Genomic DNA, 14,589 nt, shown 5'->3' with positions numbered 1-14,589 from the left:
AAGGGAATCTCACTCTGAGCTAAAATGATAAATTTGGAAGCGCACAATATCATACACACATTGGTTTTTGGCTTTGTTAGGGAAAGCTCTGGACTACATGCAACTTCACTATTGTCTCTTTATAAGTGAAGGGAGGGCCAGCACAAACATACGCAGCTGACTGGCAAAAACAATGAACAGTGTAGCACACACACAGGGAGACACTGTTACTCCACTGAATCCTGAAATGGCAGATAAAATGTTGGTGTTATAATAACATGCATATTAACATTCACGTTATCACTATTCCAGCCTTTGAAGTTTGACAACTATAAGAAGAAAAACCTTCAGGGTCAGATTAATGACCTGAAACAGCCTCCTGAATAGTTTCAGTGACTGAAAACACACACACTGATTGTTATGCTCGATTTTTCATTATTTTGTTAATTAAAAACATTTTATTTTAATGTTTGGATACAATATGACCTATTTCGTCAGCCCCTGCTTGTGGCAGAGATTAAGGTGTTCTCAGAGAGTTGAGACTTAAATGCACAACCATGGCGTGAAAATCGGCAGCACCAATACTACCAGTGAAACTCTTTGTCTGGTGGGCTGTTTTGGAGAAAGTGTCAAGGACAGAAATGCGAAAACAAACAATATTTATGCAGTGAAGTGTCATGCAGTATTTCAAAAGCAGAAAGGTCTGAAATATATCAATATCGTCTCTGGATGTCAAAGCTGTTTGGGCTTTATCCTCTTTGCTGCTCAACGCAGAGTTTAACATCAGCCAAAGGTGGATGTATGGTGATTTTCCAGTTTAAACACAAGGGAAGAGGAAGGAAGCCTTAGAAATAGGCTCTATTCTTTAGCAGTTTAACATTCTGGGCATGCAGCAGCAAAGAGATGAGAGAGAGAGGCTCAAAAGGTTTAGTTTGGGTTGCAGAATGAAACAGCATCAATGTGTGTATGTGTGTGTATATGTATATATATAGTAATAAAAATGTTGAGGTTGCTCTCTAATTATTAGAGAAAGGATGGTTCAGTAGGTTTAATAATATTTTCCAAATCAGTTTAGCATGGCTATAAATGAAGCTGACTGCAAGCCCGACAATAAGTCATGCAAACCTCATTAGGCTTTTCTTTTTGTGAGTGTGCGTGTGTAGTAGTTATACCATTTAACTATAATGCAGATTATGAGATAATAGCTTATTAAAATTCAAAGTTCACTGTGGTCGTGGAAATTAATTTCAGGTATGGAGCATAGCTTTTTGTAACATTTAAGTTTGCCAGACTTCCTTAATTGCACGACAAACAGAATTAGCCCAGTGGATAAGCTAATATAAAACTGCAGCACTGTCATTTTCAGGGTGGCTGATGAATGTTGCAAGTAATGTCCACATGATTGTTACAAATGAGACAGTCATTAATTTTATAAGCAACAATTTGCTAAAACTATTTTTTTTTCTAGATTAAGCATTAAATCACCCTGAAATGGCAATATCCTGTGGAATATGTTCTCATACAATGAAAGGTACAATGATTCTCTTTATTTTCTTTCAAAATGCTTTCAGTGTGGACTTGAAGGATTAAAATTTGCCACTGAACCGGTCTAATAAATCCTGAAACTTTCCGTTTCATTTACTGTTCACTCAATTTACTATTTAACCTTTTTCACTTTAGAAAATAAAGATCAGAAACTTCATCCACAAAGGCTTTCTTCGGTAAAGTCTATAATTGACAATTATTGCACACTGCTTTGGACAGGTGCAATTATTTGTTTCATGAAAAAGGACACATGACTGAATAATTGGTAAGCAAGCCTGTTATTATAACTCCTGAAATGGCACAGTGGAAACGCCCTGCCAAACATAAGAGTGGTCATAACCACCCATTTGAAAATGCTAAACTACAATCTTTACAGAGTAAAAGAACTTTTTTAATTTAAGATGTGACGCTCCTGCTAAAAGCAAAGCTAAGCAGGGACAGCAAGAAGAGATCACTTTTCATTATGTTTCAGTCAAAACTTGAAAGGGTAAAAAAAACAGCTTGTGCAACATGAATAGGATCGAGTATCAAGTATACTACGTTTTATGGAAATCTAGCTTCTGTCTTGCCTCTTAAACTATAACAACAGAGAAATATCACTATATCACTAAGACCAGAGAAATGACACCTTCACACAGAAGCGGCAGTGTCATCTGTGCAGAATACGTCACCCTGCTAACCAAGATACTCGAGGAGAACTTCCTCACATTTAGTCGATGTGAAAGATAATTTAATCCAAATCTTTTCTAAAACTTACTCATGTACTTTCATTGCTTAAATCTAACTAAAGCGTGACTAAAAATGTAAACAAAAACACTAAGAATTCCACCCATAGGATATGTACCCAAGTCATCTGAGTGAAAAAGTCATGATTCATTTTCTCTCGTGACGAGTGTTCAGCAAGTTGGTGATTTGTCATCCAAATGTCAGTCTAGAATAGAAAATGCAAATGGAAGTGCACAGTAGTTGTGCCTTTATGAAAAATGATCACCCCTAAAGCTAAAAAGCTAAAAAGGGAATCTTTCTGATGTACTTATATGCGTTTCCAAGTTTAGAGACCTCTACGGTCTTGCTGGGTAGGTGCGTGGGAGGTCTTTTCTCATCTTACTTAATAACGATCTCACTCAAATCATGTCTTCCCTCTTGGAAACACATTTAGAGCTCTTATCCTGTCTGTGATTTTAGCATAGCCGGGGTCTTCGCAGACCATTACTCTTCCTGAGTTTCTGAATCAAGGCTAAGGAGCTGAAAGCCTCTTGTGTGCTGCCAGGTCCTCCAACTGTACATCTCTCTCCATTAGTTGTGTCAGCCTGTCTCTGTCTGATCACGGTAACACACACACACACACACACACACACACACACACACACACAGCCATATAAGCATACTAGTAGTACACATAAACACAGTTGGAGGTTGCAGATGGGCAGTGTCAGATAGCCTTGCTCTGCAAACAAGCTCGGGAGGACGACATCATTCCAAAACAGCTCATTAAACGCTATTAGCCTGTCATTTCATCTAAGTAAATCTTTTCTCGATTCCTCTGCTTAGCAAACAGCTTTGGGGTCACAGCTAAAGACGAAGGGAAAAAAAAGACAAGCAAATGAAGCAGGGCCACTCGCCCTAATGGTGCTTTTGGGACTGACATAGAGGATAATGTGTTGTCAACGATCAGAGAACAGAATTTCAATCTAATTATACACTGAAGAGCAGTGGATGCAGGATAGTTTGTGCTTTTGAGAACATGCATCTCCCAAAAAAAAACAAACTAAATAACAACATCCAATGAGCTGTGTAACACAAAAACAGTTATCCAAGTCATGCAAATTACCAATATAGTTACAGGCCAATTGCAGAGTTAATGTTGTGTTGGGAAACTGTAATAGTTTCAAGAGCATTGAAACAAGATGAAACGCAAGGATGCAAAAGCTGGTTAGAAGCCGCACATGCAGATGTGCACACAGAAAAGAATTAAAGTCTTCTTGAAGGTCCCAAAAGACTAAATAAATAAAAAAAAAAAAAAAAACACTCAGTTTTTAAATCAATTGAACTACAGGAAATCTTTGTGGTCATGCACAATATTGTCTAAATTCATTAAATTCGCTTGTCTGGTACCATTTGGTCTTTACTAAGCCTGGTCCTAACTGCTAAGTCAGTCTTTGTTCAGACCTGTCTTCATAATGGATGTTACACTGACTCCATCAAGATCAATTAAGTCTAAACTATGCCCACTCTAAGCAATGAATGTGCATGTAAATACACACACCTATGGCCATTGTCTAACAATATACCTTCATCAGAACATAGTGATTTCAACATGATAGCAAACTACAAGAAGCAAGTGAGCAGGAAATAAATCAATATTAAATAAAGACAGCCTTAGCTAGAAAGCATTGTGAGGAAAAACCTGCTTTAGGCAGCAGAAAGTGGCAGTGACCATCTGCTCACTTGTGGGCCACCACAAACAGCTCTTCAGTAAGCTTAAATCGATATTTTACAGATTCAAAACCACTAGTTCAGCTCCTCATTAGTGTATACTGTATATCCAGCTGATTGCTTCTGTCTCCACTGTCTAAAAGTCAGTTTGTTCTGAACTCTACATGTGACTGGCAACATTACCTGTGGTGTTACAGGTCACATAGAAATGGCCAAGATTCTGACTTTGCTCCCAGACTTGACAAGGCAGAGGCTCTTTGGTTAGTCTTGGTGTGAGGAAGGCCTAGATCAGATCAAACTCCAGTCCTCGAGGGCCGGTGTCCTGCAACTTTTCCATGTGTCTCTGTTGCAACACACCTGAATAAAATTAGCGGGTCATTAGCAAGACTCTATAGAACTTGACTGCATGCTGAGGTGGCAGTTCAGCCATTTGATTCATGTTACAGCAGCTTGTGAGTGAATGAACATAGTGCAATAAAAGTAGTTTTAGGACTACATTTTTCCAAACACTTACATTTACTTACAATTACCTGAGTAGGGTTAGGGGTTGTCACTTCAGCATGCAGTTAAGTTCTATACTCTTGCTAATGACCTATTAATTTTATTGAGGTGTGCTGCAACAGGGACACATGGAAAAGTTTCAGCAAACTGGCCCTTGAGGTCTGGAGTTTGAGACTCCTGGCCTAGATGATGCAACTGGTGGAAGTATTGACTGGGACTCAGTACACCAAGTTGCAATCAGTTTAAAATAGTGTAAGTCCTGTTAGGATAATCAATTCCTGATGTATATCTTTACAGCAAAATGCTATTATGCTATCATTCTGTTATTTTATGCAATTCAAAAGATCAAGGATTTTTATTCAGTAAAGCCTGTACAAGTGGCAATGTCTGTAAAATAGTTGGATAGGCACATGATTTAAATCTTCTTGAAAAATCCCTGATGACTCTGACAAGCATTCACAGAGAAGCCAAGTGGTTTCACTTGAAATTTGAAGTGCAAAAATCATATATAATACAGCAAAGCCTTTAAAGTATAGTCTATTATGATCTCACCAGTTTATTTATTTATTTATTCACTCTGACGAACAGGATCAAATGGTGCCATTCAACTTTATTTGAAAAGTTTTTGTCTGGTGCCTCCCTGCAGACGGCTATATAAATCAATACGACTCAACAAAGACAGAATACAGCCTAAGTGGGGGCTAAACAGATGATTAATATGTCTCAAGGTTTTTATAAAGGTCAATTTCGTAAAAGTATGCATCGGTTTGAAGCAATTACCACCAGTGATCTGGCTCCACCTGCAAAATTAGAATTGCTATGGATACTTGCTGAGCAGGAAAGAGTGATGCTTACCCAGCATGACAACATTTTAAATGTATTCATTACATCTGTGTTTACCTGCCAGTGGAGCTGGACACATGGATTTCTTCTGAATATTCAGCAGCAGGATTTTGTTGTATATGTGGTAAACTATGTGCTTTCATTTTTGTTAGAGCACATGACATTAACAGACATAATGTTTGTGTGTATATAAAGAATTAAAGGCTTAACTCAAGCACCCGAATCATCATCTTTTTATGATGATAAAAAGCAATTCCTATATGATAACATATAGGAATTGCGAATTACATATCCTGCCCCGATATGGCTGGCCAAATATTTTGGACTAGTTTCACCCCTTTTTTTATCATAATTATTATTTATTTTATTGATCCGCTATTGCCACCCTACTTCAACCTCATGTTAGTCAGACTTCGCAGGTCTGACCCATGGATATTACTACACTAAAAACTGAAAACACATATTAAAAAAAACATTATAGTTAACTAAAATTGAAAAAAAAAAGACTTTTTTTCATATAGAGCTAAAATATAGAGCTAATAGTTTTAGCATCTGTAAGTCTGGCAAAACAAAATTGTTGTCACAAATTATCTGATGAACCATTGATGGACATATTTTTTAAACTTTGGGTGTCAAGACAACTGTTTTCAAAAAACTATAATAATAATAATAATAATAATAAAGAAACTATTTTTTCTCCAATAATAAACAAATTGCTAAAATAGGAAAATAAAGTCTGGACAGTAACTTAAACTAAACTGAATTAAAACCAATAAGTCAAAATGAAATAAAATGAAAAACTGATGCAAATGCAAAACTAATAAATCTGACCTGAGCTTCAATTTAATCTCTCACTTGCAAAGCTTCACTGTATCTTGCACACAGCTGTGATGGGATGCTGAAAGAACACTTCATTAGTTAACTAGGACCAGCGTGTCATGTAAAAACACCAACCTACACTGAAGTCATTTGTTTGTTTTCAAAACCAAAGCAAATTCAAGCTGAACATTAACATTGGCGGATTAAGTAAGAATTAATTTAGTGCCACATATAGCACCTCATAGCCAATGCCATGTTTATTCTTCCCTCAGCACGCTCACACTTCTAACTTCATTTCAAAAATGACTAGATTTTCTTGCACTAACAAACCTGTCTCAAGTGATTTAATACACAGTAAATCAAATTTCCTAGTGTCACATATTGCTCAGGGATGAAAAACCTTACATCTTTCCTCTTCACACATTCTGAAATTGTTTCACAGATAATCAGTAATTCATCAGTGACCCCATGTTAAACGAATCAGTGATCAAATCCGTATTTGAAATTGAATTTATTCTATAGTGGTTCACCCCGAGTCAACTACAAAACAGTTTGACTCTCCAAGAGGGTGTGTTCACACACTATCCAAAAGACAGATGTAGAATCTGGATGTGAAAAGTGGACTCTATGCAAAATTGCCAGGAACCTGAATTCTTTCTATTGGCCACAAGGGGACAACTCCTCTACTTTCGAAAAGGAAGTCCAGTTGTATGGAAGCCTACAGGAAAATGACCCTTCATCTCTCTTGCCAAGTAGCCAGTCCAGTTTCGCTCATTGCCAGATTGTTAAGGCACTTGCCTAGCTTTCAAGCTGACTTCAAATTAGATCATATCATCTCAGTAAGTTATAATTACATCATTGATCAATAATCAGTGGGTAATTAAGAGGGTAGAATAAAGAAAATGTGAAATATTCAGACATTCAAGCTTTGTTTTATTGCAGCTTATGCTATGTGGAAAAAGCATTTTTCACATCACAGATACTAATCTGTTGAATCTTGTACATTAGTTAATGATGTTCGAACTGTTCTATCAGAGTCACCATCTTTCATTATATAATACGGTTTTATACATGCAATTTGCAGAGAAAGTAAGAAGAATAAAAAAAGCTGGCACACAATTTTCATCTGAGTAACTGAAGATTAGATAACTTCACATTAAGAACCAAAAGGTAAATTACAACCCACAGACCACAAGGTCACAGAAGCAAATACCCATGTAGTATATTTAAACATGGGAAGTGTCGAGCAACAAACTCCCCCTAGCTCGGGGGGAGTATAAGATACGACTTCTCCAAAGTAATAATTTAAACTTACAATTTTTCCACTTTATAACTTGGCCCTAAAGGGCGACACCTCCATGCATCACTGTAATTCTTTCTCTGAAATATCTGCTGCTGTGTTTTGCAAACTTTTTAAAAGCTTTAAATTCAATTAAGTAAGCAAGAAAAAGCACAGATTTTTATAAGATTCAGTGTTTCTCGCTGGCAAAATACAACACTTTCCTCAGTGTTATATTTTTAAGATATGGCTGTCATCCACATGATTTGCAAAACTATCATTGTCAGTAAGATTTTAGCAGATATTAACATGGGGTTGTGACAAATATGACGATAAACCCAATCCCTTTCAGACGAAGATATCACAGAGCAGTGACACTGCCTTCTAAGTGAGAAGGGTTTTAATTAAACCCACAAAGACAGAACCTATCGATAAAGTTTTCACAACTTAATGCCCTGTGAGTTGCTGCCGTGGATGCGATCAGGTTCATGGGGTTATTTACACCATAGGGGCTCAGTTAATCTTCCTTGATGCTCTTAGATCTCTAATCAAATGGGAAGAGATTGTAAATACCACAGAATAATCCACCCAACCTTTGTGGTGAAGAGTCAGATGACTTTCAGAGTTTACACACAGAGTTCATCCGAACAAATTGGGCTTAGAGCATGTGTAGTAAATACTCATTTGGGACTATTACTTTGGTTACTAAGTGCTGCTAAAAACCCATTAATAATTTAGAAAAAGCAAATCTCATATGGTGCAATTCCAGTTTTTTGTTTTTTTTATCTCACCACTTATTTGTTATGTTATTGTAGGTATGAGTTGAGTAGACTGAGTAAAATACAATGAGGTACCAACCATACAATTAGTTTAGTGGAGAGGACTGCAGGCGCAGAATAAGTATTGGGGAAACAAATCCCATAGCAGCTGAGTAACCTTTTTTTTTACTGCTTCTCAAGCAATAGCTCTCGTCAATTAGATTTCCCATTTTAAACTAATTTAGCACCACCCCCGTGCATACTTTGGTGCACTATGCTTTAATACTATTTCCAGAAGTTGATATGTTTCTCCTCTCTAACGTTCTCCTTTTGATACACAAATATTTTAATCTGCCAAAAAAAAAATTTAGATGTGGAAATTTTCCATGCAAAACAGATTTTCATTAAAGCCACAGACGTAAGGGAATCATCAGAACTTACTGTATTACAATTCCTCCACATACACAGTGATTATCAAATAAAATGTGTATCCAGGAAGAAGTAAGGTAAAACAAAGAACTTTATGGTTAAATGTGGCTTGTAATTTAAAGAAGTTGGAGTGATCAGGAAGATCAAAAAAAAGGTTAAATAAAAGATACTCCAGTTTATTCCATTAGGTGAATTTCAGTAATTGGACGCACGAAGGATGTGGCACAGGTGAGAGGCAAACTGTACTAGCAGACTGGTGCAGCTGATAGATAAAATACTTCTCTGCACAGAATGGGAGTAATATGGCCTTATAAATATACAAAGATATGACATTTTGACTTTGAAAGTAGCTTCAACACAAGAAATTCTGATGCTCCAGAATATCCAAAATGCACCCAGCACAGGTCTGATACAACTAACCAAAAATACAATGGAGAAATGGGGAAATTCTACAGTACGATGCAGATATTAAACAGAAAAAAAAAATCCGCTTTGATGTCTAGTTACTGTCTTCACAGATAAAAAAAAGTCTCCGGCGAGCTTGACGAAATTGAGGCAATGTGCATATCCTCGCTATACTGGAAGAAAAGGTGTGTATATAACTCTACTGTCCATCTCTTATGAAACCAATCACACTCTGAAACCAGGTAAAAAATTAGGGGTGAAAGTCTTTGATTCTTCAATACACTGTGGTTTATATGCATATTTCTTGGTTTATTCATATCTCCCATACAACTGTGAGAGCCTTAAGGCCAAAACCTCTACTGAAAGGATTAAGTTCAAAGGCAAGCGAGAAAATTACTCACAGACTCAAAGTCTTCAGCTGTGCAGCTGGTCTTTCCAAAGCGACAAGACTTCACCATGTCCCACAGGCGGTGAGCTGAACGGTCGTACAGCTTTTTCCAGTCAAACTGGCCACAGCATGGAAGCACTGCTTTGGTCCCATTGAGCTATTTCAAAGTTTCCCTATTCATCTCATACACAGAACTTGTGATGTTCCCTGTAAGCTTTGCAGGTATACCCCACATCTCTCTCAGACGTTCTGTGTCGCAGGCAGTGAGTTTAGACTTTCTAAGAGGATTTATATTACAGGATGTAATAGCAGGGAAGGTTTTCCCAGAAACTATGATTTCTTCAAGTTTGGTGATATAATGGAACTCAAAGTAGGTAGACAGTCCTGCTAATGCTGTAGCAGACAAAGAGTGAAAGACACCCAATGAAAGAAAATGTCCAGAGGTAATGGTGGACCCTAGAGGATCCTTTGTCGACAACATTAACCACACCATGTAGAGAGGTCTCGCTGGCAAATTGCTGCAAACTCCCTTTCCTCTGAACTGATGTCAACATGTTTGGGGCAGGGAGTTGACACTGGGTACGTTTCACCCCAGGCCCTAAATGCTGAATGTGTTATTGTACCGCTCATAATCATCTAACAAGCCTGAAGTGGAATCTAGTGCTTTTATAGGAAAGAGCGGGTGCTGCACAAAACAAAGAAGGAAGGCATTTCCATTCAAATACATTATCTCTATCCATAACAAAACCTTTTTCATCAACTATCCATCTCACATAAACAGGAAGCCAAGTTCACGTCCATGTGGCCCATTATAAAACAAATAAGAGCAAAGTTTATGCAAAATGGAAGTTAATGAACACTCACATTAAAAGCCTTTTTTTGTCTGAATGAGAGAGGACTTTCTAATGCAACTTGCTCTCACTGGTGTTGATAAAAAAGAAAGATAAAGGTTCACTTGATAGACAATTAGGTATAATTTTTCTGCCAGAGCGGAAATAAATTTTAGGATTCAAAATGTTGCTTTAGTCTGAAAGCACTGTAGCAAAACAAAATTATGCCCTAATTGTTTTCTCTGGAAACAATGACAGTATAACTCTATCTTAATGGTTTAGAGAACTAGCATGCATTAACATGAATCTATCAGTAGATGCTTGTACACATGTGATTTATAGTGCCTTCTAGGTAATAGGGTCATAGCACGAGAGCAGGTATCCTCTCTGTCCCACTGCCCAACATATGTCAGTAAAGTTTCTACCATATTTAAGCTGCACATCATGATGCCAATCTCCCATTCCACCACATCTCAAAGGTGCTCTGTTGGTCACTGTAGAGTCCATTTCAATACAGTGAACCCATTGTGATACTAAAGAAACCAGGTTGAGATGATCTGAGCTTTGTGACATGGCGTGTTATCCTGCTGAAAGACCCCATCAGATGATGGGTACAATGTGGTCACAACAGGATGAGACTGTCAGAAAAAATAAAGTGCTTTTACAGGGTGTGGTGTTAAATTGGAGATTATGTATCGGAATTTCAGGAGCGGGACCACGCCTCCAAACACACTCCTTCCGGCTGTCATCTATAAAGGTTCCCCCAGTTCTGCAAGCTGATCATTCTCGTTTATGTGCCCCAACCTCCCTCCCCCCTTTTTCTCCATTCTTCAACTTCTTCACCTCTATTTAGTACATGGGGATCTGCCAGGCCCAGGAGCCATCGCCAGTCCCCTTCGAGGCCTTCCCCAAACCACAGCTCAATTCATGTCAAAGCATTCACTTTTACCTACTAAAGTGCTGTCAAACCTAAAATGAGGACGTGGGCCCAGCTAGTGAAACGAAAAATGGGTTGATACTCAGGGGTGCCAAGAAGATATCTCTTACACCACTACATCACCACCAGCTGCCTAAACTGCTCATACAATGCAGAATGGATCTAAGTTTTCATATTGTTTACCCCCCAACCTGACACTGCCATACAAATCTCACAGAAGAAATTGAAATTCAGACCAAGAAATGCTTTCCCAGTCTCCTGCTGTCCAAAATTTAATGAGTGAGCTGTAACCTCAGTTTCCTTAGCTCCCAGTGGTGGCAGCCATTGTGTTCTTCTGCCGCTCTATCCTATCTTCTTCAAGATCCTGGAGATAGTTGTTTGGAAAAATCCCAATCTCACCAAAATCCCAGCATAATCTGAAATACAACAAACAACAAACAAACAAACAAACAAACCAGTCCATCTAGTACAAAATACTCAACTAACAGTGCTGAATCATCTCATCAACAGTGGCCCTAAGACACTGTAGAGAAAAAAAAAAGGATAATTGTAATCATGATGTCTGTCATCTTGGGGAGCTGTCTCGATAACAAGAAATATCAACATTCACAACTACACTTTATAAATGTAAAAGTAGAATGGGAGGCAGAGCCTTCAGTTTTCAGACCTCTCTTCTATGGAACCAGCTTCCAGTTTGGATTCAGGAAATGGACACAATCTCCACTTTTAAGATTAGGCTTAAAACTTTCCTTTTTGCTAAAGCATATACAGGGAGTGCAGAATTATTAGGCAAGTTGTATTTTTGAGGAATAATTTTATTATTGAACAACAACCATGTTCTCAATGAACCCAAAAAACTCATTAATATCAAAGCTGAATGTTTTTGGAAGTAGTTTTTCGTTTGTTTTAGTTTTAGCTATTTTAGGGGGATATCTGTGTGTGCAGGTGACTATTACTGTGCATAATTATTAGGCAACTTAACAAAAAACAAATATATACCCATTTCAATTATTTATTTTTACCAGTGAAACCAATATAACATCTCCACATTCACAAATATACATTTCTGACATTCAAAAACAAAACAAAAACAAATCAGCGACCAATATAGCCACCTTTCTTTGCAAGGACACTCAAAAGCCTGCCATCCATGGATTCTGTCAGTGTTTTGATCTGTTCACCATCAACATTGCGTGCAGCAGCAACCACAGCCTCCCAGACACTGTTCAGAGAGGTGTACTGTTTTCCTCCTTGTAAATCTCACATTTGATGATGGACCACAGGTTCTCAATGGGGTTCAGATCAGGTGAACAAGGAGGCCATGTCATTAGTTTTTCTTCTTTTATACCCTTTCTTGCCAGCCACGCTGTGGAGTACTTGGACGCGTGTGATGGAGCATTGTCCTGCATGAAAATCATGTTTTTCTTGAAGGATGCAGACTTCTTCCTGTACCACTGCTTGTAGAAGGTGTCTTCCAGAAACTGGCAGTAGGACTGGGAGTTGAGCTTGACTCCATCCTCAACCCGAAAAGGCCCCACAAGCTCATCTTTGATGATACCAGCCCAAACCAGTACTCCACCTCCACCTTGCTGGCATCTGAGTCGGACTGGAGCTCTCTGCCCTTTACCAATCCAGCCACGGGCCCATCCATCTGGCCCATCAAGACTCACTCTCATTTCATCAGTCCATAAAACCTTAGAAAAATCAGTCTTGAGATATTTCTTGGCCCAGTCTTGACGTTTCAGCTTGTGTGTCTTGTTCAGTGGTGGTCGTCTTTCAGCCTTTCTTACCTTGGCCATGTCTCTGAGTATTGCACATCTTGTGCTTTTGGGCACTCCAGTGATGTTGCAGCTCTGAAATATGGCCAAACTGGTGGCAAGTGGCATCTTGGCAGCTGCACGCTTGACTTTTCTCAGTTCATGGGCAGTTATTTTGCGCCTTGGTCTTTCCACACGCTTCTTGCGACCCTGTTGACTATTTTGAATGAAACGCTTGATTGTTCGATGATCACGCTTCAGAAGCTTTGCAATTTTAAGACTGCTGCATCCCTCTGCAAGATATCTATTTTTGACTTTTCTGAGCCTGTCAAGTCCTTCTTTTGACCCATTTTGCCAAAGGAAAGGAAGTTGCCTAATAATTATGCACACCTGATATAGGGTGTTGATGTCATTAGACCACACCCCTTCTCATTACAGAGATGCACATCACCTAATATGCTTAATTGGTAGTAGGCTTTCGAGCCTATACAGCTTGGAGTAAGACAACATGCATGAAGAGGATGATGTGGACAAAATACTCATTTGCCTAATAATTCTGCACTCCCTGTAGTTGGGGCTGGATCAGGTGACCCTGATTCCTCCCTTAGTTATGCTGCAATAGGTGTAGGCTGCTGGGGGATTCCCATGATGCATTGAGTGTTTCTTCTTCAGTCACCTTTCTTACTCACTTGCCTGGTTCTGCCGGAGGTTTCTTCCTGTTAAAAGGGAGTTTTTCCTTCCCACTGTCGCCAAAGTGCTTGCTCATATGATTGTTGGGTTTTTCCCTGTATGTATGATTGTAGGGTCTACCTTACAATATAAAGCGCCTTGAGGCCACTGTTGTTGTGATTTGGTGCTCTATAAATAAAATTGAATTGAATAGAATAAATTAATAAATGCATTTAATAGCACATTAAGCATATCTGAAGGAGATAACTGGAATTCAGCTATCACTATTGGTATTATTTACAGCTCTGTTTTCCCACTGTGACACCTGAATAAGTAAAAATGCTCATTCCATGTAAGTCCACTACATTCTAAAACACATCAAACAAATGAGTCTTTTTTAAATGTGTAGCACCGGCATGAAAAAATACTGTAGGCAGGGACTAAACCATGAACTACACCCACAGCCATTACACTTAGATATGTACATGAGATTTGAGTTAAAACACTGCTTTAACTCAAATCTAATGCACATATCTAAGGCTGACCTGAGTTAGAGTAATGTCTTGTTTTTTATTTACAACAGGGGTCAACTAAATATATCTCTGAACATATCTAAGTAACTTGTTGTAAACCATAATCAGCTTTCTAGTAAATGACACTCACTAACCTTTTTAAAATGAAAAGGACAATGAGCACCCCATCCTTGTACATAACAAGTAGCTGGGTTCTGTCTATGAAGTGCCAAATCTGAAGTACATAACAGCAAGCTTAGAGGTTTACTGAGAACTGATGGCACAGAACATGCAGTGACAGGAAAGTGGCTTATTGCAAATGGTAAATACAGCCGAGAAAGGTCTCTAATAACAACCCATGCAAATAAGAAAGTACCTGTTTTTGAAATATGCCAGATATTAGATATCAGGTAGGTATCAGCTTTGCAATTACTGTGCTTTAATGCCACTTCCATTGAAAACAGAGATTAAAACCTTTAGTGAATAAAGTTTAGAATCTGGT

The 14,589-nt window shown here is 38.3% G+C and overlaps 1 long non-coding RNA gene across 2 annotated transcripts in view; it reads right to left on the bottom strand.

The window, feature by feature from the left end:
• The window catches only part of LOC120433711, a 40,185-nt gene that overhangs the window by 20,115 nt on the left and 5,481 nt on the right, over positions 1-14,589 (bottom strand). The window contains exon 2 of one of the 2 annotated variants that reach the window (XR_005608712.1): positions 11,441-11,565. This is a non-coding gene — a long non-coding RNA (uncharacterized LOC120433711). Of the gene's footprint in view, positions 1-4,143; positions 4,281-11,440; positions 11,566-14,589 lie in introns of those variants that run through there. The other variant, XR_005608711.1, reaches the window with a different exon arrangement.

The sequence above is a fragment of the Oreochromis aureus genome, linkage group 16 (assembly GCF_013358895.1).
Source record: "Oreochromis aureus strain Israel breed Guangdong linkage group 16, ZZ_aureus, whole genome shotgun sequence".
In the NCBI taxonomy this organism is placed as follows: Eukaryota; Metazoa; Chordata; class Actinopteri; order Cichliformes; family Cichlidae; genus Oreochromis; species Oreochromis aureus.
This window is presented reverse-complemented; position numbering and strand designations above follow the sequence as displayed.